Raw genomic sequence first — 25,877 nt, forward strand, 5'->3', positions numbered from 1 at the left:
CAACGTGAACTTCGTTGGACCCTCCTTTGTAGTGTTGAGACAACCGCCATGCTCAGATTTCTTGAACCTGTGTTCAAGTGCTTCTGCAGATGCTGCCTGCTTCTGCGTGGGCTCTCTGTCTTGCTGAGCGCCCCCTTTGTCTCCTCCTCCAAGGGGTGACCACCTGGTCCTTCTTGGGCCCAGGCAGCCCCCATTTTCTTCATCCATGACCTTTGCAGCTAGCAAGGCTTGTTTGCGGTCTTTCTGCGTGGATATAACTCTGCATCCTCCAGCACGCTGTGGGACATCTTCTGTGCAAAGGAGAAGTTCCTGGCATCTTCCGCTGTTGCAGAATCTTCAGCTTCTTTCACCCAGAGGAAGCCATTTTGTACCTTCATCCGGGGTTTAGTGGGCTCCAGCCCACCCTGGACACGTTTGTGACTCTTGGACTTGGTCCCCTTCCTTTACAGGTCCTCAGGTCCAGGAATCCGTCTTCAGTGCTTTGCAGTCAGTTGTGGTCTTTGCAGAATCTCCTATCACGACTTTAGTGTGTTTTGGGGGAAGTAGGGTAACTTTACTCCTACTTTTCAGGGTCTTGGGGTGGGGTATCTTGGATGCCCTTAGTGTTTTCTTACACTCCCAGTGACCATCTACAAACTACACTAGGCCTGGGGTCCCAAAATGGTTTGCAGTCCACTTTCTTAGTATATGCTTTATATTGCCCCTAGGCCTATTTCATCCTATTGTATTCTACAAAGTTTTCACTACTTTTCTAACTGTTTACTTACCTGATTTTTGTTTGTGTGTATATTTTGTGTATTTTACTTGCCTCCTAAGGGAGTATATCCTCTGAGATATTTCTGACACACTGTCACTAACATAAAGTACCTTTATGTTTAGTAACTCTGAGTATTGTGATTCTTATGATATAGTGCTATATGATATAAGTGTTATAGTAGGAGCTTTACATGTCTCCTAGTTCAGCCTAAGCTGCTCTGCTATAGCTACCTCTATCAGTCTAAGCTGCTAGAACACTACTAATCTACTAATAAGGGATAACTGGACCTGGCACAAGGTGTAAGTACCATCAGGTACCCACTATAAGCCAGGCCAGCCTCCTACATTGGGTAAGCCTTCTGGATGAGGAGATGTTTGCTCTTCATCAACTGATGGCCCCACGACATTGAATCAGACAGTCAGACCCCTAATTAGTCAAAGTGTTTGACTTGTTCAATTGTGGAGCCATTATTTAACATTCTCCCTCTAAATGTCTTGTGGATGTTTATCCCGATAATTTTTAGTAGGCAGTATATTTTAAGAGTGCTTGATCTGAAGAATCACACACTTTTTAAAATGGAACACAGTGGTAGACAGCAGTTCACACTGGAAAGAATAGAAAAATCAAGCTGAGGAGCTTCTCCCTCCAGAGGCAACAGGCTTTCACAGTCTTTAAGCACTCCTAAAGTGTGGGTTATATGGAGTGTTACTGGACAGGCTCTCCGTTGCTGTCACTGTGCCTCCTGCAGGGGAATAATCACTGGTGCCAGTGTCATACACAACACTGACTGCGAAAAGACACAAATCATAATAGCTAGGTTATGGACTCTGTCCGGATTTTCAATAGGGGTTGTTTTGCCAAGTTTCATTCCTCAGTGGAAATATTTTTACACTGTTCTTTATGCAAGCATCTAATCCTCTCCCCTTGGCCTCATGGGACCCTGTATTATAGTCTTCAGTCCTTACCTGTGAGTTATTACAGCAAAAGACTGACACTGGAATGCCTGTTCTTCTGCCAAATGTATTGTCACTTCTTGGTACAGGAGGCACTGGCGAGACTCTTTTTGGCACTTGACCAGTTTTTACTGTCAAAGACTCTTACACACTTTTTCTCACGAGAAGAACAAATCTTGTTGATGCCAGTTCTATTTCAGATGCAGTTTTACGTTGTAGTAGACACTAGCAAGATTACAAAATGTTATTTTCAAAAATATTTACTGAAAAAAGATTTAACAGACACTGAACCTAACTATCACCTAAAGTTTTGCAATCTCCAGCAAATGTTGTTTATGTAAGTAGCAGTGTGTGCGGGCCCCTCGTGTATTTAATCATTGATTCGTCCTCACCAGGAAGAACACACGCATTTAAATGTAAGTGTATAACCACATTCGAAGATGTGGCTCGTGTCTTCTTTCAGAAACGATAAAAGTGGATTCTTTTGAAATGCAATTTCTTTCCAAGACCGAACTAGGGGCCAGATGTAGCAAAGGTTTTTACCCATTCTGTGTCTATGGCAAAAAGTGTTCGTACATATGGCCCTAGGTTCTTCCGCTTGTGTCTGACAGGCAAGTACAATTTGTTCTGCTAAACCAAGAATAAAACAGTAATTGGCGGTGTTTGACACTCACCTTAGTTCCGCTGCAGGTCACAGAGCAAAGCACTTTGTCGCACACAATGCTGTTTTGTTTTTTCATTCGATCCCTGTGAAAGCAGAATGTAACTAATGTCTTCAAGTGTTCAGAAGCGGAGGTGTTACACCAACTAAGTGTAAAGAATCAGGAAAACTTAAAAAATCTAATTATTTTAAATGTTGAAATTTCAATCGAAAAGGAGTGAACATGTATGAAAAAGGCCTGTTGCAAGTTTGACAAGGGCAGTTTACAATGGCAGGCTTGCAACAGACTAGCGCAGCATGCACAGTCTGTAACTACCAGAGGGGAACCTGCTGTGGCAGGGCTTGCCACTGAGTGCTCGTGCAACACAAGTGTTGTGGTTTCTTGGCCTACACAGTCGTATTGAATAACTGTGTTTGTGCAGTGATTGTTTTCCCACCATCACGCACCTGGCGGCCAGTCAGAGCTAGCGTGTCTGTATTGTAAATAGTTATTTATTTAAAACAAATAAATCAGATATGGTCATATTCAAGTGCGTATTTCAAAAGCACATAAGGTGACACATCAAGCAATCATTGTAGCCATAACACCCGATCTTGTCCAGCCCCACTGATCTCAATCCCACTGCCGTACCCCTTTCCCTCATTTAAAGCAAAACAATACTCTCTAAATTATTTTATTTTTTTTAAGTTTCAAACACTGGTATCCTTATGCCCCTGCATTCCAACATACGAGTCTGCCTGCACGCTTGACGTTCGCACACTGTACACCCAGCTATAGGGGTGACATCCTTTTGACATCTACCATCACAACTTTATAAGGTGTCCCGACCATAATTTCATAACAAACGGATGTTCTGCTATCCACTATTAAACGTGATGATGGCTGTACAGTAAATCGAGCGAGGGAAATATTTGAAGGAGGAATTGTAGAAATGACAGCGAGGATATAGTAACATTCTGCCAAAAGTGAATACAACTCCATAAGAAAGGGATAGCTCGACCCATTCTCTCCACTCTGACGTAAAATTTATGAAAAAGTATGTATTTAAAAAAACACTTCCAGTGCTACTTAACTCCCGAATTTTCCATTCGGTAACTAGCAAAGGCCTGTAGCATTTCTCTAAAATTTATCCCAGGTCTCCTCCAACTCGTGTATAGAATTAGGTGATTTGTACCTAATGTCCCCATTGGAGTCCATGGCAAACATGTCTTTCAGCCACAGCACATAAATAGGGACTCCTCACATTTTCCACAGTTTCAGAATGCCTGACTGGGTTACCGCCAAAGGGCAGAGAACCATTTACTCTTTAGGTGTGGAATGTCAAGGATGATAGAAGTATCATGGAGCTACCCATGAGAGAGGTTCAGTTATTTACAGGCAGGTATTTTTTCGTACCGAATTGTTAAGCAAATTAGGGCCATATTTATGCTTTTTGACGCAAAACTGTGCTGAAGGATTTCACCACAGCAGTTAGGCATTTGCCACAACACCTGGCATCCCAGACCTTTCATTGTGTGCACGAATGCAATCATGATCCCCTCAGGGCCGACCTAGCTGCCTACCACAGTGATGTAGAACCACCAACTCCTCCTTGCTGCAGTAATGCCCTTAATAGCCCCACAGTTGGCAGCTACTGGGAATTCTGACTCCACGCCTTCAAACACTGGTGTGTGTTGCCCCTTCAAACCCACCACCACCAAGGGCAGAGGAGACGACACACACATCAGAAGAAGAAGACGTGGAACAGATCACCTTCATCCGTAGGAGTACCCGGTAGCACAAGTTCATGCCACATGGGCACTGATTTCCAAGGTCCTGTGCTTGTTAACATGCCAGTCTTGCTACAGTTGGTAACATGTAGTGTTCTCCAGCACACTGTGTTCCGTATCGCTATGCACTGCAATTGTCTGTCACTACCTCATTGGCAATTCATGTTCCTCTGCACTGAATGAAACTTCACCCCAGCATGTCCAATGACATGTCCCTCACCATTGCACTTGTGTTGCATCACAATAGAAGGCGTCACACTAATGGACTTACAATCCTGGACTATGTAAATATTGCACTACAGCACTTTAAAATAAATAGCACTTACACAACCACTTTGTCTCTGTGTAATGTGACACATCAACTGTGTGGGAGATTTGTGATGTATGTAACATGTCAATGGCCATAGAATGTCAATGCAACAGTGTAGAAAGAATGTGGACTGATAACTATGCACTGGGGTCTGGACTTTATCATCATCTGTGTTTCCTTAGGCTTATTTCTGAAGTTAAATGAGATCAAACGGTATAATGCTGTGTAGAACTGACAAAGTCTTCTCCAAAGTATCTATAAGATGAAACTCAATGTGGCCATTGGCTTGATGTGGATGTGTACGAGTGTATGGGCAATTATGTAACCTGGGAGTGCAATGTAATAAATGATAGGTGTGAGTTATGTATACAGAACGTCATAACATTATAACATCACCCAGCTTATCAGGGTTCACATGAACATCAGGCTGCAGGCAGACATCCCACAGTGGCCAAGATTCCAATACAGGACGCAAACGATGACAGATTTAAAAACACCCCAACATTTACAACACATTGGGAACCATAGTAACCTTGAGTGGTGGGTGCAATGGATGGCAGATGCATAGAGAAGTAGCTTTGTTGTAGCTGCCAATGTGAAAGCTTTTTTGGAATCAGGAATAACCATGCCAATACAGGGATTCTGATGCCAGATGGAACACAAATGCAAATGCTAAATTGACACTGTACACCCATGCCAAGGCCCTGATCCCAAAGCATATGACACATACTGTAAAGACGTACCTAACACTTTATTTAACAGTAATAAAGGAAACTTAAACTAAGGAAAACACCTTAACTAACCTAACCTATCCTAACTATACATTACCAAGAACTGTCCCTACCTACCCTAAGCTAAACTTACTTACCACGTTTAACTAAACACTCTAAACATCAACCCCCCACCTCCTTATATGACGGGACACATGTAAGACAACATATACTAACCTAAACACATACTAACTTTTGTTTTATATACACATATACCCCAACATCATCACCCACCCACAAAAAACATGTAATAATAAAACACCCTCCACCCCCAACCCACTTATACTAACTAAACTAACAGCCTACTCTAACCTAACACTAAGCCCCCTAAACCCACTAAAGAAAAGAACGAGGAAAGAGGGGGGAGGGAATCATGGGTGAGGATCCAAAAGTTACAAATTGGCCCTCTGCAGGATCTTCTTTATACCCCGCAGTCTCCTGCTATTGCGGGACACCTTCTGCTGCAGCCTGTCCATCCTGCGCAACATATGTTGCATCTCACATTTCAGTGTCGGAAAATCTAGATTGTCTATCAGCAGCTGGGGATGTCTGGGTACCACTTGTAGATGCCATTGCTGGTGCTGATGCTGTGGTTGTAGGGGGAGGTGCAGGAGGTGCTGCTTGTGGGCCCGGAGTAGACAAAGTCAAGGGACCTGCTACAGTGGCTTTCATCCCTGGGGCCACTGTGGTGTGAGCTGTGGTGGTGGTGGCAGTTGTGGTCAATGCTGGCCCCCCTTAGGCAAATGCCCTCCAGACCCCTGTGGCTCTATCATGGCGATAACGATGTGCCATATTGCGGAACCCAGCATCCACATCGAGTATGTGGCGGTAATGCACTGCCCTCCTCTGGAATTCCTGTGTCTCCTGGGCATACATGTTGGCAGCTGTAAAAATAGAGAAAGCCAAACATTAGTGACATCATTGTGTGATACATCTACAGATGATATTCTAACACTTAATCAAAAATAGCACATACCGTCCAAATCACAGTACAGATGATAGAGTGTCCCTGATGAATTACCTGCCAACACAGCCTACACATCAACTATCTATCAGCACAGCAATGCACACCAAGGTGTGTACTTAATAAATGATCTGTGCATCTTTGTACTGCTATTAGTCACATAACAAATGCTGCAAGTACTCCACATGTGCCAGTCCAACTAATAACTATCTTCTGGATGACAATCAAGGCACACAAGACCTGTGATTTGTAAATGGAACTGCCTGGACGGTATGCAGTTGGTAATCATGAGGGGCATTGTAGTTTGCAACACATTAATGTTTTATTTACATATCTGTCATGTACACTGGGATCATCACACCTAGGTACATATATTTTCTAGCCCTAACCCTGTGCCTCAGGGGGGGATGGAAATGCAACACATAGTTTCAAACATCAAGGGCAGCCATGAAGCATTGGACAGCTGTCCATGGGTTTAGTCAGTCCACCACAAGTAAGGAGGCCTGCCAACTAGGATTGACTCAAACACTGGACAATCACATCAACACTATTTTTTCTAGTTGTGGACAATTGTCAACATCATTACATCTCACTGACAACTTTCCTAAATTAAGCACATTGATGCAAGCACCCATCTGGCCTTGACCTGCATGCACGCCTATGACATTTCACGCAAGTGCCACATAAATGAATTAGAACATGTGGAGCTAGATGCTGCCGGAAAGTCAACCATACAGTCCTACATGTTCATTTCTTAACAGGGATGCTGAAGTCTGTGGGTAAGACTTATGCATCACTGGTCTGTGTGAATCAGGGTATGACTTGCTGACTAAATCATGACACCTGCCACCTCCAAATTAATTATTGGCATACATGTAGGAACAAATCACCCAGTTCACCTGCCCATGCCTAAAGCGCAGCACTCGATTCCCAATATATGACTCTCCGCCACAGAATGTCCAACTCGAACATAAAACAAAATGTCAACCTCCAGTCAAGTGACATATCAGATCACGTGCCAGCACATCGTACCCTGTAATGAGTCCAACACACATGAGTCAATCACACAACAGCTGCAAACACAATACAGGACAAACATATTAACACTTACTGGTCCGCAAATCGAGCCATTTCACCAATTGTATAGGGGGCGGGTCCACCTATAAAACATTGAAGGGTGATATGTGCTCACTGTCTACTCACTGTACAAAACTTGGAACAACAAATTACTGTGTGTGATATTTTAAGTGACAGAGCTGCACATTAGAAATGTAGACACACCAACAGGCATAGTCATGCAAACATGCATTGACACAGTGAGTGATAGACACACATATGCACACATGCACTGGCCCTAACAATCATGTGGTTCCAAACATGATTTCTCAATTTGGGGCTAAATTAATTCTAAAGGGTACTCCATTTCATCGTTTGTTATTATGAGAGACATGCAATGCCACATTCCTGATGCACTGCAATACTAGTGTCTCAGGTATTGTGGCTTGTGGATCAAGGAACAATGAGTTACTGTGTGATGCTCATGAGCGTTGAGTTTCATTCAGGAATCATTGTGCTTTCAATGGTCCATTATATGTGTGGCAGTGTTGTATGTAGGTTACATATGCCACATTGGCAGTGTACCCAGAGCCGTATATGCCCCCTATGACAACATGATGGCAGGGATCCTGTATGTTACTTGATTACAATGTTATGCTAAACATGGATTTGCAATTTATCTGATTCAAAACAACAAAAAGATGTATGCTGACAATGTCTAATTTGATCATCCGTGACAGAATGCATAGGCACAGGTGTGGTCATTGCACCGGAAATGTGTTACTCTGGGCCCTGTGTACCTATATCAGGTATTGTAAATCACACTTTGCCACATTCATTAACTTAGAATTGCCAAGTTTGGTTATCTGTGGTAATACAACCGAACTGACACAGTCCGCTAATTAAAACAAATGTCCTACTTCTGCAATCTTGATGAGGTAGGTCTCTATTTGAAAGCACCTTGTGAATGGCGGCACTCACAGGAATGCTGGCCTGCTGATCTTAGCATACCACCATGTCTGTGATAGCCTTCATGCTGAGAAGGTAATAATTGTACATATGCTGCACTATATCAGCAGGGGTGTACCAAAAGTAAAATAAAAAATGATTTCATCACTTAAAATGTATAATGGAAGCAGTCCGTGGTCCCTTGCACAACATCATGCAAATAAATAGTTTGTGACCACGCATTCACAAAGAACAGGGATCCCATGATGACCCATTCACTTTACAAAATTGTTTGGCTATAAAGTGACACAGATGGTAACTGCACCAGCTCTGTACCAGCAATTGCGTGTAAGGCAAACATTTTGTTGGACCAAGCTACTCAATGATAGGATTTCAAGGCCTAGTCCGAAAAGCCACGGGATGAACCTGTTTTGTGCTACTGCAATGTGGTAGCATCTGGGCACAATTAGGTTTGGCTATGTGAAGGAATTTCTGTCCACACGTAAACACACAGAAACAATGACCTTAGGGCCAGATATGTCTTTTTTTTGTGTAGCATTTGCTTCATTTGTTTACGCTACATCTATGGAAAGTAGCACAAAAAAATTTGATTGTAGCAAGTGTGCTATACTTTGGCATCCAGAAATAATGCAAATGCTACACAAACAAAGTAGAAATATTGGCCTAAGATATTAGCACAGGTTAGGAAGAGCTTTGTACTTATGGCCATGAATACTGTTTAGACAAGGTTTAATAAAAATGGGGACTACATTGGTTCCTTGTATTAGCATGTTAAATACATCCCATTACCGGTACACTCACAGGCCCTGAATCATAAATTGGTTTGTGGCGCATTACCATCATCTCTTGATGCCAAAGCGGCACTAATTTACAAGATAAAGTTGTCTTCTGTAAGTTTGTGTAGCTTTCGCGTCAACAAATAACAGTAATGTGTTGCAAATATTGTATAAATCAGGGCCACAGTTTGTTCAACTTGCAATCCACATGTCCACAAACATTGCATGCAGCATGTCACAAATTCTGCTACTGTCACTCCAGAGCATTATACTGTACACATTGGTCAAATTTGTACTCATTAACAGGGCCACCACTAACCACACCCAGGTGGTCCAGCAGGTCCTGCTCTCGGGCCACCAGGTCAGCTCAGTGGTGTTTCAATTGGTGGTCGTTGCACTGGCTGTTAAAGATTATTCTTAGTTGGAACAGCTCCTTTGCCATCTGAGCCTCCTTGCATCCGTGTGATACCCCTGTATCACCCGGCCCCCAGCCTCCAACATCGGAGGGAGGAAGTGGCACATCAGCCACACAAAAGCCCCTACCTCCTCCTCACCCGTTCTCCCCAGACGTGGCCTAGTCAACATCTCCAAAAAAATAGGATAGGAAAGTGTAAAGAGGGAAAAACAGGGAAAGGAAGTGTGAAAAGGAAACTTAACTAACCCACAGACAGCCCAACAATACCCCAAATAACAATACCCACTAAAACAATCCCAACAGTACAAAGACAAATATAATCACAATAAATGGCAATAAAACACTTACACAGATTAACACAGACACTTACAAAACAACAGAATACAATAGCAATAGCACACAGGAGACAAAAGCACAAAATTCACAGAGACAACTCAAGACACAGCCATGCAGCCTAGAATAATCAAGAATGCAAAGTGAAAGTACACACACTGTACCATTTTTGTAAACAGAATATCCTATTACATCACTTCCTGTCTCAATTGCAGTGTGTTTTTGTATTTTGAGTGTAATTTTATGACGCTTATGGGGTTTGAGTATTTTTTTTTTATGCATATGCATGAAAATTCACCCGCATTCAAGGATCAATACATTTTTTATGGATAACCCATTTCCTGGGGTGCAGTGTTGGACTGAACGCTAGGGACCAATCGATGTATTATGGGTGTGAGTGTGATTTTTTAACGCATATGCATTAGATTTTGATGCGTATGCGTCTTTTTTTATGCTTTTGGGTAAAAAAATCTGTCTTAACCCGTTCTGTGCCGAGGACGTAGTGGTTACGTCCTTCGGCACAGTGCTGCTGTGCCGAGGACGTAACCACTACGTCCTTGGCACACAGCCCAGAGGGAGCGCTCTCGCTCCCTCTGTGTGCTTCCCCCCAAACCCCCCAAAGTCAGGGATGGAAGGGGAAGCCCTTCCCCTTCCACCCCCGACCCCCCTACCCCCCATAATGACGTCAGCGCGCGATTGCGCCCTGACTTCATTATGGGCTTCCTGTGCAGCGAGAAAGGAAGAGGTGAGTTTCTCTTCCCGGTGGGTGGGGGGTTGTGCAGAAAGAGGCACCGGGGGAAAGGAAAGGCTTTTCCTTTCCCCCGGTGTCTCTTTGAGCATTCCTGCTGCCCGATCGCACTGCGATCGGGCAGCAGGAATGCCCACTAGACACCAGGGATTTATTTTTTTTGTATTTCTTTTGTGTTTTTGTCTTGCGGGGAGCGGCCCCTTGGGCAAGGGTCACTCCTTTTTTGGGGGCAACTACGAACAGCCATTTCTGCCCCCCTTGGGGGCAGATTGGCCTACTATTTTAGGCGGATCTGCCCCCAAGGGGGGCAGAAACCACTGGATCACCAGGGATGTTGTTTTATTTGTGTATTTATGTGGGGGGGTGCCCCCTTGGGCAAGGGGCGCCCCCCCAAGGGGGCTTAGAACTGTTGGCCTTTTCTGCCCCCCTTGGGGGTAGATCGGCCTATTTTTTTTAGGTCCATCTGCCCCCAAGGGGGGCAGAAGCCACTTAGGCACCAGGGATTGTGTGTGTAGTGGATGGGGGGGGGCGGCCCCTTGGGCAAGGGTCGCTCCCCTTTGGGGGGCATGTCTTTTAGGGCCATTTCTGAACCCCTTGGGGGCAGATCAGCCTATTATTTTTAGGCTGATCTGCCCCAAGGGGGGCAGAAACCACTAGAACGCCAGGGATTTTTTTATGTGTTTATTTTTGTGGGGGGGCGTCCCCTTAGGCACGGGGCGCCCCCCCAAGGGGGGCATTGACATGTTGGCCATTTGGGCAGATGGGCCTATTTTTTTAGGTCCACCGGCCCCCAAGGGGGGCAGAAGCCACTTAGACACCAGGGATAGTGTGTGTGTGTGTGTTAGTGGATGGGGGGGGCCTTGGGCAGGGTCGCCCCCCACTTTGGGGGCACATGTACCGAGGCCATTTCTGCACCCCTTGGAGAAAGATCAGCCTATTATTTTTAGGCTGATCTGCCCCCAAGGGGGGCAGAAACCACTAGAACGCCAGGGATTTTTTAAATTTGTTTATTTTTGTGTGGGGGGGTGTCCCCTTGGGCACGGGGCACCCCCCCCCCAAGGGGGGCATTGACCTGTTAGCCATTTCTGCCCCCCCTTGGGGCAGATGGGCCTATTTTTTTAAGCCCACCTGCCCCCAAGGGGGTCAGAAGCCACTTAGACACCAGGGATAGTGTGTGTGTGTGTTAGTGGATGGGGGGCTTGGGCAAGGGTCGCCCCCCACTTTGGGGGCACATGTACTGAGGCCATTTCTGCACCCCTTGGAGACAGATCAGCCTATTATTTTTAGGCTGATCTGCCCCCAAGGGGGGCAGAAGTCAATTAGGCACCAGGGATAGTGTTGTGTGTGTTTTTTTGTTTTTTTTGTTTGGGGGCTGTCCCTTTTGGCAAGGGTCGCTCCCCATGAGGACACACTACTAAAGGTATTTTCTGGCCTCCTTGGGGCAGACAGGCCTATTTTTTTAGTAGGCCCATCTGCCCCTATGGCAGAATCCACTTAGGCACCAATTTCTAAATGTTTGATGGTGGGGTGTTTGTCAACTGATGAAGTATTTGCATTTGTGATAACAAATGTTTTCCTCCTTTTTGTTCTAGTTCAAAGCTTTTGCTTTATTTGCTGTGGCTCCTTGCGGTTTTGGCAGTGGTTGACCTGCAGTTTGCACAGTTGCATGTTTTAGGTAAGTAAAAACAATTTACTCCAAGGGAGTATTGTTGCCATGCATGAATGACATGTTTATAGGGGGTGTACTAAATGCAGGATTGTGTGTGAAATTGTCCTTAGATTTGTGCACAATGATATTTGTTTTGTCTTATTTCTAATTTGCCTTTCGTTCTTTCTTTTTAGTGGGTTATCATTGGTGATTGCTGTGTCTGTGCAGAGTAGTTGCTGGTGAATCAAGCTTTTTCAGGCAAGTGAGCGGTATAGTTTTTTAGTTTATAACTCTTACTAACAAAGCTACACTTTGTTACTTGTCTTACACAGTGCTGGTTGTTGGTGGCGAATTTGTCCAGTTAATTTTAGTAGGAGAGATCATGGCTAGCCGCCGGATGACCGCTCAGCAGGTGGTTGATATGCTTTTTGAGTCACAGTCTGATCATGATTATGAGACGGACTCTGCATCTGAGGCAGAGAAGGAAGTGAGAGATTCTGGCAGTGATGTTTCTGTTTAAGGGGAATCTTCTGATGATGAAGCCACACTCAGTGCAGATGAAGGGCCTGTTTTAGAGGAGGACACTGATGTGCCAATAGTGCAGCAACCTGGGGCTGAAAGGTTTCCCGTTATAAGACCTGATGTCTGGGTTGCCCCAAACATGGAGCAGCCAGAGTTGCCTGCCTTTACTGGTCTCCCGGGGTGTAACGCCAATACAGAGAACTTTTTGCCTATCAATTTCTTTGAGTTATTCAAGGATGATGTGTTTTTGGAAGAGATTGTTGAGCAGACTAATTTGTATGCGGAGCAGCATTTGAAGGACAACGCTGCTAGACTTAGGCCACACCCTGTGTTTGGGGGGGAGGGGACACCTATGTTTTTGGTCCTGGGTGCGGCCTTCATCTAGGGAAACCTACCAAACCCAGACATTTTTTTAAACTAGACACCCCAAGGAGTCCAGGGAGGTGTGGCTTCCGTGGATCCCCCAACATTTTCTTACCCAGACTCCTCTGTAAACCTCAAAATTTTCTTTAAAAAGCATATTTTCCTGACTTTTCTTGGTAGGATCACCGCTCCAGCACAAAATTCCAACTCCCCAGTGTTCCCCTCAGTCTCCCAAGTAAAATGACAACTCACTTATGTGGGTCCCCAAAGCAGAGTCAGTCTAAAGATGTATAAAAGAATATGTCCTTATAAACTCGCTGTGCAATCCCCTCTATCTCTACAAGTTTTGGGCCTTATTCTGTTGCAGGCACAAGCCCACCCACACAAGTGAGGTATCATTTTTACCGGGAGACTTGGGGGAACACTGGGTGGAAGGAAATTTGTCCCTCCTCTCAGATTCCAGGACTTTCTGTCACCGAAATGTGAGGAAAATGTGTTTCTTTAGCCAAATTTTGAGGTTTGCAAAGGATTCTGGGTAACAGAACCTGGTCAGATCCCCATAAGTCACCCCATCTTGGATTCCCCTAGGTCTCTAGTTTTAAAAAATGCACAGGTTTGGTAAGTTTCCCTAGGTGCCGGCTGAGCTAGAGGCCAAAATCTACAGGTAGGCACTGTTTTCAATGAAAAAATTTGATGTGTCTACGTTGTGTTTTGGGCAGTTTCCTGTCGCGGGCGCTAGGCCTACCCACACTAGTGAGGTATAATTTTTATCGGGAGACTTGGGGGAACGCTGGGTGGAAGGAAATTTGTGTCTCCTCTCAGATTCCAGAACTTTCTGTCACCTTAATGTGAGGAAAATGTGTTTTTTTAGCCAAAATTTGAGGTTTGCAAAGGATTCTGGGTAACAGAACCTGGTCAGAGCCCCACAAGTCACCCCATCTTGGATTCCCCTAGGTCTCTAGTTTTAAAAAATGCACAGGTTTGGTAGGTTTCCCTAGGTGCCGGCTGAGCTAGCGGCCAAAATCTACAGGTAGGCACTTTGCACAAAACAGCTCTGTTTTCTTTCATTAAATGGGATGTGTCCACGTTGTGTTTTGGGGCGTTTCTTGTCACGGGCGCTAGGCCTACCCACACAAGTGAGGTATCATTTTTATCGGGAGACTTGGGGGAACACTGGGTGGAAGGAAATTTGTGGCTCCTCTCAGATTCCAGAACTTTCTGTCACCGAAATGTGAGGAAAATGTGTTTTTTAGCCACAATTTGAGGTTTGCAAAGGATTCTGAGTAACAGAACCTGGTCAGAGCCCCACAATTCACCCCATCTTGGATTCCCCTAGGTCTCTAGTTTTAAGAAATGCACAGGTTTGGTAGGTTTCCCTAGGTGCCGGCTGAGCTAGACGCCAAAATCTACAGGTAGGCACTTTGCAAAAAACAGCTCTGTTTTCTTTTAAAAAATGGGATGTGTCCACGTTGTGTTTTGGGGAGTTTCCTGTCACAGGCGCTAGGCATACCCACACAAGTGAGGTATCATTTTTATCGGGAGACTTGGGGGAATGCTGGATGGAAGGAAATTTGTGGCTCCTCTCAGATTCCAGAACTTTCTGTCACCAAAATGTGAGGAAAATGTGTTTTTTTAGCCAAAATTTGAGGTTTGCAAAGGATTCTGGGTAACAGAACCAAGTCAGAGCCCCACAAGTCACCCCATCTTGGATTCCCCTAGGTCTCTAGTTTTAAAAAATGCACAGGTTTGGTAGGTTTCCCTAGGTGCCGGCTGAGCTAGAGGCCAAAATCTACAGGTAGGCACTTTGCAAAAAACATCTCTGTTTTCTTTCAAAAAATGGGATGTGTCCACGTTGTGTTTTGGGGTGTTTCCTGTCGTGGGAGCTAGGCCTACCCACACTAGTGAGGTATCATTTTTATCGGGAGACTTGGGGGAACGCTGGGTGGAAGGAAATTTGTGGCTCCTCTCAGATTCCAGAACTTTCTGTCACCGAAATGTGAGGAAAATTAGTTTTTTTTTAGCCAAAATTTGAGGTTTGCAAAGGATTTTGGGTAGCAGAACCTGGTCAGAGCCCCACAAGTCACCCCATCTTGGATTCCCCTAGGTCTCTAGTTTTAAAAAATGCACAGGTTTGGTAGGTTTCCCTAGGTGCCGGCTGAGCTAGAGGCCAAAATCTACAGGTAGGCACTTTGCAAAAAACAGCTCTGTTTTCTTTCAAAAAATGGGATGTGTACACGTTGTGTTTTGGGGCGTTTCTTGTCGCGGGCGCTAGGCCTACCCACACAAATGAGGTATCATTTTTATCGGGAGACTTGGGGGAACATAGATTAGCAAAACAAGTGTTATTGCCCCATGTCTTTCTCTACATTTTTTCCTTCCAAATATGAGAGAGTGTGTAAAAAAGACATCTGTTTGAGAAATGCCCTGTAATTCACATGCTAGTATGGTCACCCCGGAATTCAGAGATATGCAAGTAAACACTGCTCCTCAACACCTTATCTTGTGCCCATTTTGGAAATACAAAGGTTTTCTTGATAGCTCTTTTTCACTTTTTATATTTCAGCAAATGAATTGCTGTATACCCTGTATAGAATGAAAACGCACTGCAGGGTGCAGCTCATTTATTGGCTCTGCGTACCTAGGGTTCTTGATGAACCTACAAGTCCTATATATCCCCGCAACTAGAGGAGTCCAGCAGACGTAACAGTATATTGCTTTCGAAAATCTGACATTGCAGGAAAAAGTTACAGAGTAAAACGTAGAGAAAATTAGCTGTTTTTTTCACCTCAATTTCAATATCTTTCTTTTTCAGTTGTTGTTTTCTGTGGGAAACCCTTGTAGGATCTACACAAATTACCCCTTGCTGAATTCAGAATTTTGTCTACTTTTCAGACATGTTGTGGTGTCTGGGATCCAGCATTGGTTTCATGCCCATTTCTGTCACTGACTGGAAGGAGGCTGAAAGCACAAAAAATCGTAAAAATGGGGTATGCCCAGTAAAATGCCACAATTGTGTTGAAAAATTGGGTTTTCTGATTCAAGTCTGCCTGTTCCTGAAAGCTGGGAAGCTGGTGATTTTAGCACCGCAAACCCTTTGTTGATGCCCTTTTCAGGGAAAAAACTACACGCCTTCTTCTGCAGCCCCTTTTTCCGATTTAAAAAAAAAAAAAAAAATGTCACTGTATTTTGGCTAATTTCTTGGCCTCCTTCTGGGGAACCCACAAACTCTGGGTACCTCTAGAATCCCTAGGATGTTGGAAAAAAAGGACGCAAATTTGGCGTGGGTAGCTTATGTGAACAAAAAGTTATGAGGGCCTAAGCCCGAACTGCTCCAAATAGCCAAAAAAAGGCTCGGGACAGGAGGGGGAAAAGGCCTGGCAGCGAAGGGGTTAAACTGTGTTTGTGTTATTTTTCATTTTTGTTTACATGCATGCAGCATATAACTAAACAAAGATAGGATGGTATGACCTGCAGTGTGTGTTCTAGTGTTTGGGCACATGTGGCAGAACATACCACTGCGGACCATAATACGCATGTTGTTATGCCAGATTAGCTCTCTTAACTGACGCAACAGCAACACAAACGTTTGGAATAAATTGGTATTTCCTAGTTTGAGTAGGTGTTGCATCAATAGAGGATAGCAAGGCTACGCAACTAAACAAGTAGACTCATGACCTGTGTGTTTATGTCTGTGAATTGGCTCTTTAAATTGTTGTTTTGCCTCTTTGTGAACGTCACAAGAAAATTCTGGCGTAATGTGCATGTAGGAATGTGTTATAATTGTGTATAACCATCAGATGCCATTCATTGAGGTACATCAGTCATGGTATGTGTTTGTTACATCTGTTGCGTCTTATGCTGTGTGTACTTCCTTGACTTTGGGGACAAAAAATTTCCCATGACAAATTATACACAGGATAGATAGATGACGGTTGATAATGGTTATGTCAGATATGTAACCCATCACATTTAAAGAAATGTTGAATACCACCTCATGTTCACTTGTGTGTATACTACCCATGAGCCAGGAATTTGAACATCTTAGGTAGGTACAATGTTTGTGATACAGAGTCTCAAATCCAATTCTAAAATTGCTATGTACACCACAGTTTGAGTCATGTAAATGACCTATGTTTCTCCTGTGGCTGTGGAGGACCAGCAGACCATACTGCATGTGTTCACATATTTCCAGTGGTTCATTGCACAAAGGTGTCCAGTTCAAGTGTGTTGCCATGTTTACCCTGTGTCAGTATTGGCCTCCATGTTGTCACAGTTACGTGCAGGTCTAGTCATGAGTCTGTGGAGCCAATCCCTAAATTAACAGAGTATCCTTCAAAGCAGAATTGACCTAAAGCCAAAGATAAATTAACGACACACATGGGGATAGTCCAGCTATGGCACAGCAGAACCTTTACAAGGCTGACGACAGGGCAACCTTGGTGTGCTCAAAAACTTTATGGATCAGTAATGGGAAACAGGCAGCTTTCATCACAACATTTGTACACAGGGTGGGCTCTACAATTCCCACTGCAACAGGGAACATCAGTGCCTCTGTGCTGATTAATCTCACAGCTAGTCACCACGCAAGCCCCATCAAAAGGTGGCGGCAGAAGTGAATCTGTGTGTGGACCGTCAGGGCACAAACATGTTTTGTCCTCACATACACATTAGCAACCCTTGTTTGTTGTGTTGGAGGCACTGCACTGAATCCATGCATACAGCCATAGCACACTTTCCTTGTTTGGCACTCATGAATACATGCAAAACCAGACAAGGGATGGGGGCTGGATTAGGCCATTTGCATACATGTCCCAGAACAGAATACAAGAAGTAAACTGATTAAACTATACTTTACATTTGAGGATTCATTGTAGACCTACCAGACACAATACTCCAGGACGAAAGAGAGGGCATGGAAAGCAACTATGAGACAAATGTAGCCACAGGGAACTTCTATGGTTAACGCACAGACTGGAACCAGTCATGCTAACAGGATGCAGGCTCTGTCAGGAACAAACATGAACCAGGCAAATACACAGTGAGCAGACTCTGACTGGGAAAAGCATGAACAACACTGTGGGAACTAAAAACACTTTGTGCTGTGGTCTGCAACATTACACAATCCCGCAAGGGCTCTGGTACACAAGTGATTTGTACGCCAAAGCACAACAAGGGGATTCTGAAAATGGCAGCTTCTAAGCAGTTCCAGGCAGCAGCAAGGGCAGGGCAGGTTCAAATGGCTGGTCTGCATAGAAGTGCTCACAGGTGTGTGCACCTTCAATTTCTCACAAGTCCTGGAGTTGAGAATCAAGTTCAAAGGGCCAACTGGACCTTTCACATGGGATGCAATGGACAGCTGATTACAGGTCCTACGGACTACTAGGCAGTGCATTATCGGACCTGAAGTCCATGCAGACTGATCACCTATGACTATGGCATGCTATACTGAAGGGGGAAGCACACAGGAGTCAGAATGAGAGTCTGGGTGTGTGTAGATGAAGATTCTCAGGGTCAAGATAGTCCATTTACAGGGACCCCTAGAGAAGGGTGGGCAGAGACTGAAAACATGGCTGTGGCAGGACTTATTACCTGGGATGGAATGCGTAGGGCATGTCTTGTGAGCAATGCTTGTCATTCCTGGGGCACACTTGCTATCCATTTTCAGCTTAGATGGACTTCTTGTCACACATGCTCCTTGCAAAGATAGCTGATGTCACACTTAGTTCTGTCAAGGGTCGGGTCATACATTCCTGTTACCAATGCAATAGCACATCCACTGCCTCATGTATGTAGCACTTTTTTACCTTATGATTGATGGTGTCTTAGTTGTGTATCATTTGCTGCAATGGACCATGTTGGCAACATGGATGTGTCTCATAGCTGTGGTCCTCTGATATTGCCCTTCGAACGTGAAATAGACAGGATATATGTCATTAACACTGTGTGTGATGTTTGCTGTACATTCATACCCATCAAATGTGATGTGGCTTTTTCAGTATCCTAATCTGTATTTCAGCAATGCTCGATGAGGCTAAAGTATGATTATGATTCCTGGGGATCATGTGATGCATAAATAATTACCCAGAGCATGATTGAGTGATGAAATGAGGTGTTCATTTACATATGATAACAAAGTGGTGATGGTGACTATAGTTAGAATACGTTTTGTACAATGTGTTGTCTCCTACGCAATCCTGTAGCTGTGTTTGGATGTTCCCCCTCATTTTCACTGACAGAATCCTCCACTTCCTCCTCTTCAGGCATTTGTGGATCTGGTTCATAGAGGGGGAATGTTCCTCCTAAGACAAATGTTGTGCAGGATGGCACAGGTCAAAATGATCCTACAGACCATTTCAGGGGAATATAGGAGGCTGCCTCTGGTGATGTCCAGGCACCTGAATCTGGACTTCAGGATGCCAAACGTCCTCTCAACTATGGTGCGTGTCCTGCGATGTGCCTCATTGTAGGCATGCTCTGCTGCTGTGCTTGGGTTGGCAATGGGGTCATGATCAATGGCTGGATCCCTTAACCCTGATCAGCTGAAAGAGAAAATGGGGGTAAGTATTTGGTTGTTGGTTGCACCATGATTGTCACTTTGCATGGCAGTTATTATCTTGTGTCGTCTGTGACTAATTAGTGTTTGTGGTATTGTGTGGGATACTAGGCTTCTGTGATGTTCTTTCTGCATTGGCTTGTTTAACTATCAAAACTGGTTTTTGGCTGATTGACAAGATATCAGTGGTATATTTAGAAACTTGCAGTTCAGTGTGTATCTCCCATGCATTATGCAATGTGAAAGAAGTATCCGTGTGCCTTCACTGGAGGTGACATGATACTTCCACACACACAATCAAATCCACAGTGGTGGTAGCACATTTGTAATAAATGGCCTGAACAGCCCATTCAATTTTACATATATGATTGCAGGTGAAATGAAACAGTGAGGCCCTTTGATTTGGCTAGGTGACAATGCACAACACATCTCCATAAGTTGGCAGCACTAACGTGTTCACAACTGACAATGCACAATTATCCCATGTGTGACAAGTTCTATGCAAACCTATTTTTGTGGCCTCACTGAGTTTGCTCATGTGCAAATGTGTACCTACAGTACTGAACTTGCTCCAGGTAAGCTGACTAACTTGGTCGTGGGGGTGAAGGTTTTAGTGTCCGAAGGTCCATCTGCCTGTACATCGGTTATACATATGGGGAATTGTCTCAAGCCATATGTGTAGAAGCGTGCACTTTGCATTAGTGTCACATCCACATGTTTTCATAGTACACTCCACTTCCTTATTGCTAGCTGGCAATGTCACCCCAGGAGTGATGTGAGATGTTGGTACTGCCTCAGTGATTCCATGTCACCTTCATTAGAGTCAGTATTATCATGCTATGTGTCTCATGGTGTTTGACCAGCAGCAAAACACATTACACACCCCATACATAGGACATATTGCTTGGAAGGGTGTGGGATTGAGTGGTATTGATGTGATATTGAAAGGTTCATCTTCCAAGATGTACTGCCAGTGAAGGCCATGTCATTGTCACTGTGTGGTTTTCAATTGATCCTGTGTGGCTACAGAGTGGCATCTCTTGTTATTTGCATCGTCATTTGTCCATAGGTGTGTATCCCATTGGGTCAGGATATCAAACATGACTACCAGTGTCACACCTCAGTGTCCTCCTGGCCATGTGTCAATGTAGTGGTGTATGTGGGTCCTGCAGGGTTGTTGTGTTGTGGGTAAATGACTAAGATCTACTTACCAACAAGTAGGCCATTGCCATATCGTCCATCCTGGAAGTGCTGATTGATAGTGCTCTGGTGGAATATGAATGAATCATGTACACTCCCAGGATAATTTGCCATGATGTTGATGAATAATCCACAGTGAATCCACAATGGCCTGCACATTGATGGAGTGTGTGTGCTTCCTGTCACAGTATAGATGCTCCGTTGCAACAGGTGGCACAATCCGTACATGTAAACAGTCAATGGCACCAAGCACGTGTGGGAAGCCATTAATTTTGATAAAACCCCTGTTTGTTCTCCTGCTGCTTCTGCTGTGTGTTGGGGAAGCTGATGTGGTGGGGTGTGACGGACATCATGGCATCCAGTACCTTGGGAAGGAAGCAGAGAATGAGGGCTGTGAGATTCTGTCAACCAGGGCACCAGTGGTTTGAAAAGAGCCACCTGCCAACATGTGCAGGACAGCTAGCAGCTTGGTCTCCAGTGGAATGATGTGGGGTGTCTGCAAGCTGGGTGCCAACTGTGGCTCAATGTGGAGCAGCCGCTGCTGTCTGGCTTGCCATTTTAGTCTGTACCTCTGGATGATGTCATGTTCTCTGAGGCCTTGAAGGGTTGCCCTGGTCCTGAAAATCCTCTCCTGCCTTCTGCGTTGCCTTTGGGGTCCCTGTTGGTGTGGTGGTAGCTGCTGCTGTTGCTCCTGTGCTCTGCGTCTTCATGCATGCTGGATGAATAGCACCTCCATGTCTTCCTTTTTGAGCTATGATTTTGCTTCTGTGAGTTTTCCTTAAGTAGAGTTGTGTTTGCCACATTTTAACACCTGCCTTGACCCAGGTGTTAATTTTTGGCGCAAATCGGGATTTGCGTCATTTTCCGGCTCTGCCTACCAGATGTGCGCCTTTTTTGCGTGGTTGGATAAATATGGCACACAGGTGTTTAAGTCATTTTTTAGACGGGAAAGCTTACCTAGCATCTCATTGACACAAGGCGGTTTCACACATCCAGAAAATGGTGCACACTGGGATATTTTGATGTTAGACGGGTCTAACGTCAAAGTATAAATATGGTGTCAAGTTTGTGCCAAAGTAGCGTAAAAAAAATGACGCTAATCTGGCGCAAAGGGAGTATAAATATGGGCCTGAATTTTCAATTTTGACATTCCCATAGGATGTGCACAGTACAACGTCATAGCCAGAGCTGGAACATCTCCAGCTCATAGCATTAGTATATGACTTTGTTGTCTTTAATCTGGCCGGGGACGAGTGCCATTAGTTTAAAACTTGAAAATATCTAAACCTAAGACAAGCCTCTCTCAGTCACTTGCAATGATAAAAGAATCTCACCCCAGTTCTTCATTAGAGAGCAATAACAACACACGATTGTCATTCCATAGTCTAAGGTTAGTGGCAGTGTGCCATGAAAACAGATAATCAAAGAGAACCCCGTATAGACCTGAAACTGGGCTTGTGCCTCTCAATACAGCAAAGGTGCAAGATAAAAAATCTCTCAAGGAAAGCACAATTGTGTGCTCCCAATTAAACCATTGAAACTTATGAATAAAATTTGAACTAGACCTCACCTGTCCAGGACATTAAACAACAAACCCTATTCCATGCCATTAACTACACTTTGTGCACCTAATGATGTGGCCAACGTTTCGTCAACACCACCCTTAGCTTGATAGAAAAGTTGTAGTAGCATTTTCAGATGTGTACTTGTAGAAGAACCCTGAACAGAAAGTATGTTGAAGCAATGAACTACGTGCGTTTATACTTCTTCAGCCTATGAGGACCATGGCAAGGATTTTCATATCGATATTTATTAATGAGATCAGTCCAGAACTGAAAGATTGCAAATGTTTTTGTCAGGTTTAGGGATAAAGGAGATCATGACCCTGTTAAAGTCCAGGTTTAGGCCAATTTATTTGCTGGCATCCTTAAACAACTTAAATAGCAGTGGAACTGTCAGCTTATTCATTTTACAGCTTTCCACTGAAAATCCATTCTCCACTGATGCCTTCCATGTAGTTATCTCTCCTGTGCAGAACCTGAGCATGTTTCTGTTTGTGCTTCAGGAGATGAAGATGTGATAAGAAAAACAGTTTCTCCCTCTTACACCTAAAGAATGGCCATGTATATACGCACATCTGGGGAAGTCACAATGAATGATCTAATAAGGCTGATATATACATCAGACATATTATACACCCCTTCTCATCATGCCACCCATCTATATATGGCTCCCTTGCTGCCCATAGGATTTTTTTGTATTGGTAGGTGTGATGCCATCTGCATGCCCCGATGTGGGACCTCTGCTCACTGTGCAGATACAACCAAACTGCAATCTGCTGATGAGGCCAACAAAGGCCAAAAAGTCTAGGAGTGCTTGGGTTCCAGTTCATATGGACCCGGATTGGCAGTTTAGGGTTAACGTCTCCTAAATGAGCAGGGCCAAGGCTGATTTGCACATGGTTAGTTCCTGGCTGAGGTGGTATGTTGAGCATAAAACAGTAGACTCGGACAGGGCCCTAATAGTTACCAGTGCTAAGTATAATTCAAGCATTCCACGCCTCACTTTTTTGTGTGGCTCTGTATGACACTTAGGTGAGATGGATGGGTAGGCCTGAATTTGGGGCCCTCATTCACTATACCACCAAGCTGTACACCGACGGGGTCCAAAGTGGCTGAACAAAGTCTGAAGCTCCTTGTTGTTATGGTTCGGTGTGGATCTGGCATGCAAGTTCAGGCAGACTTTTCCTATCGGAGTAGGACCAAGGTTGATTTGCCCATGACTGGCTCCTGTTCGAGGAGGCAGGGTGAGCAAAAACAGTTGATGGGCAGGTATGTGGCCCGAGTCATTACTATTGGCAGAGATTAAGTCAAGCATTCCACCCAACACTTTTTTGTTTTCCTCAGTGCAGTGCCCATGGGCTTTGGGCAAAGAATATCAAGACTTCACCGTCATCCAGATACATTTATCTAAAGGACACAAAGTGTTCCTTATTTGCAGAAAATGTATACTATGTGGTGGCCATGAACCATGTCCCCTAAAGCATTGCTTCCTGGTCAAGACCTTCTTGCAGTTCTGTCAAGTCATGTTCTGACATGGTGTTTAACATGATTGAACCAGAGGAAACCATTTGCAGCAGCACCAATGTGAAGAAAAAACATCTTCATGTGAGCACATGTCATAGACACAAGAGGTTAAAGTGTAGTTTCTTTCTCTGTGGAAGATCAAGGTTCACAGTTCCACAAATGCATGGTCAGTACGTAGTTACAATTATTTCAAGTAACTCTAACTTGTGCCCTACAGTAACTATAACTTGTGCCCTCTGCATGCACTGCTAACTACCGCACATATTACATTACACATGACATCTTCTATTACATCATTGATAATATCACCGCAACACTTGCAGTGAAATTATTGATGAGAAAACTGGGTATAGTAGGGGAGCGAGTTATAGTTCCTTAGGGGACGAGTGATAATTATTTGAGATAACTAACTGCTGAATTTCTGTGGTTTTGTGTGTGTAAAATCTGAACCTAACTATAATGTTCCTGTACATATATTACAAAGTGGTTGTAGCCACTCTGTAGTTATTGATAGGGTGACCAGAGATAGGGATTTTCTGGATATTTGTCCCTTAATAACTTTGCACCCATTGGATGAATGTTTGTGAAACTTTGCAGACCTGCTGCCCCCGTTTCATTGATGGACTATTAAACATTTTTGTGGAATTTGGTCGAAGGGGTGCAAAGAAATATGGGGGTCCTAAAATGGTCTTGAAATCAAATACATTTTAAATATACTTTTTTTTTTCACATAGAGCGAAAACGGTCAGTTATATTTTGCTGAAATTTGGCAGCATAAGATATTAAGGTGAGCAGATGGTTCCTTTGGGTCCTGCAAGTAAGTAGAGTAAGTATTTCTTAATTTCAAAGTTTTTTTTTTACTTAGTGATGTCTTGTAGCACAAAACTACTAAAAGTATCAAGGAAGTCCAAAAAATAAACTAGACTGCAAATGTAAAGTTTCAGATTTACTACATGAACAACTGAAAGACCAGTTTATGATGACATGCTAATGGAAACCAATAAAAAATTGCATAACAAATAGAATACATCTTAACCTTCATGCGTTTTTTTGCATGCCTCTGGCTCAAAAAATAAAAGTAGCAGAAGCCAAACAAAAAAACATATTTTTTATGGACTCCTGTGCAACAGAAATTAAAAACTGCCCTTGCAGTGATCCACATGCACTATTAGATGAAGGACATGATAATTTGCCACTAGTAAAAAAAAATATTCATCTCAATGTTTATAACAATAACAATGTGGGTCTTTCATTCAGTTGGGCCTTCATATGCAGCCCTACTAAAAAGTAGCAAGGGGGCCCAAAGAATAAACTAAACTGCATATTCAGAGTTTCAGATTTACTACATGAACAACTGAGAGACCCATTTATGGTCACATACTAAAGGAAACCTATGAACAAATATACAAGTAGAATACATTTACTTTACATACATTTTCTTCGCATGCTCTCTGGCACTCAAAAACAAAACTGTGCCCAATGAGCCAAATAAAAAACATCTTCCTTATGTACTCCTGTGCAACAAAATGATATACGCCCACTCAAGTGTACTGTCTTCCACTCTGTACAACACCATTCTACAAAACTTTATTCCACTCTGTGCCACTCTACTAGACTCTACTCCACTCCATCCCTGTATGCTCCACTGTCCAAATATGCACTCAACTCTATGCCTGTACACTCTATTGTACAACACCCTACTCCACTCTATGACAGTTTCCATAACTGTACGATACAGCACTCCACTCTACTGTATGAGACATCATTCCAATTAATAACAGTTTCCTCATCTCTATACTTTGTCACTTCAATGTATGCCATGGCACTTTATATTAATCCACTTTAACCTACTCCATTCCATGCCACTTCAGTGTACACTATTCCACTCAATGCCACTCCACTTTTCTAAACTCCACTGTCCTGAAATTCTGCTCTTTGTTATTCCACTGTATGCTGCTCCACTTTACAGTAATCCACTCTATGCCACTACAGTGTACGCCTCTCCACTCTCCACTGCTTCTCT

This window comes from Pleurodeles waltl, chromosome 5 (assembly GCF_031143425.1).
Source record: "Pleurodeles waltl isolate 20211129_DDA chromosome 5, aPleWal1.hap1.20221129, whole genome shotgun sequence".
Lineage (NCBI taxonomy): Eukaryota > Metazoa > Chordata > Amphibia > Caudata > Salamandridae > Pleurodeles > Pleurodeles waltl.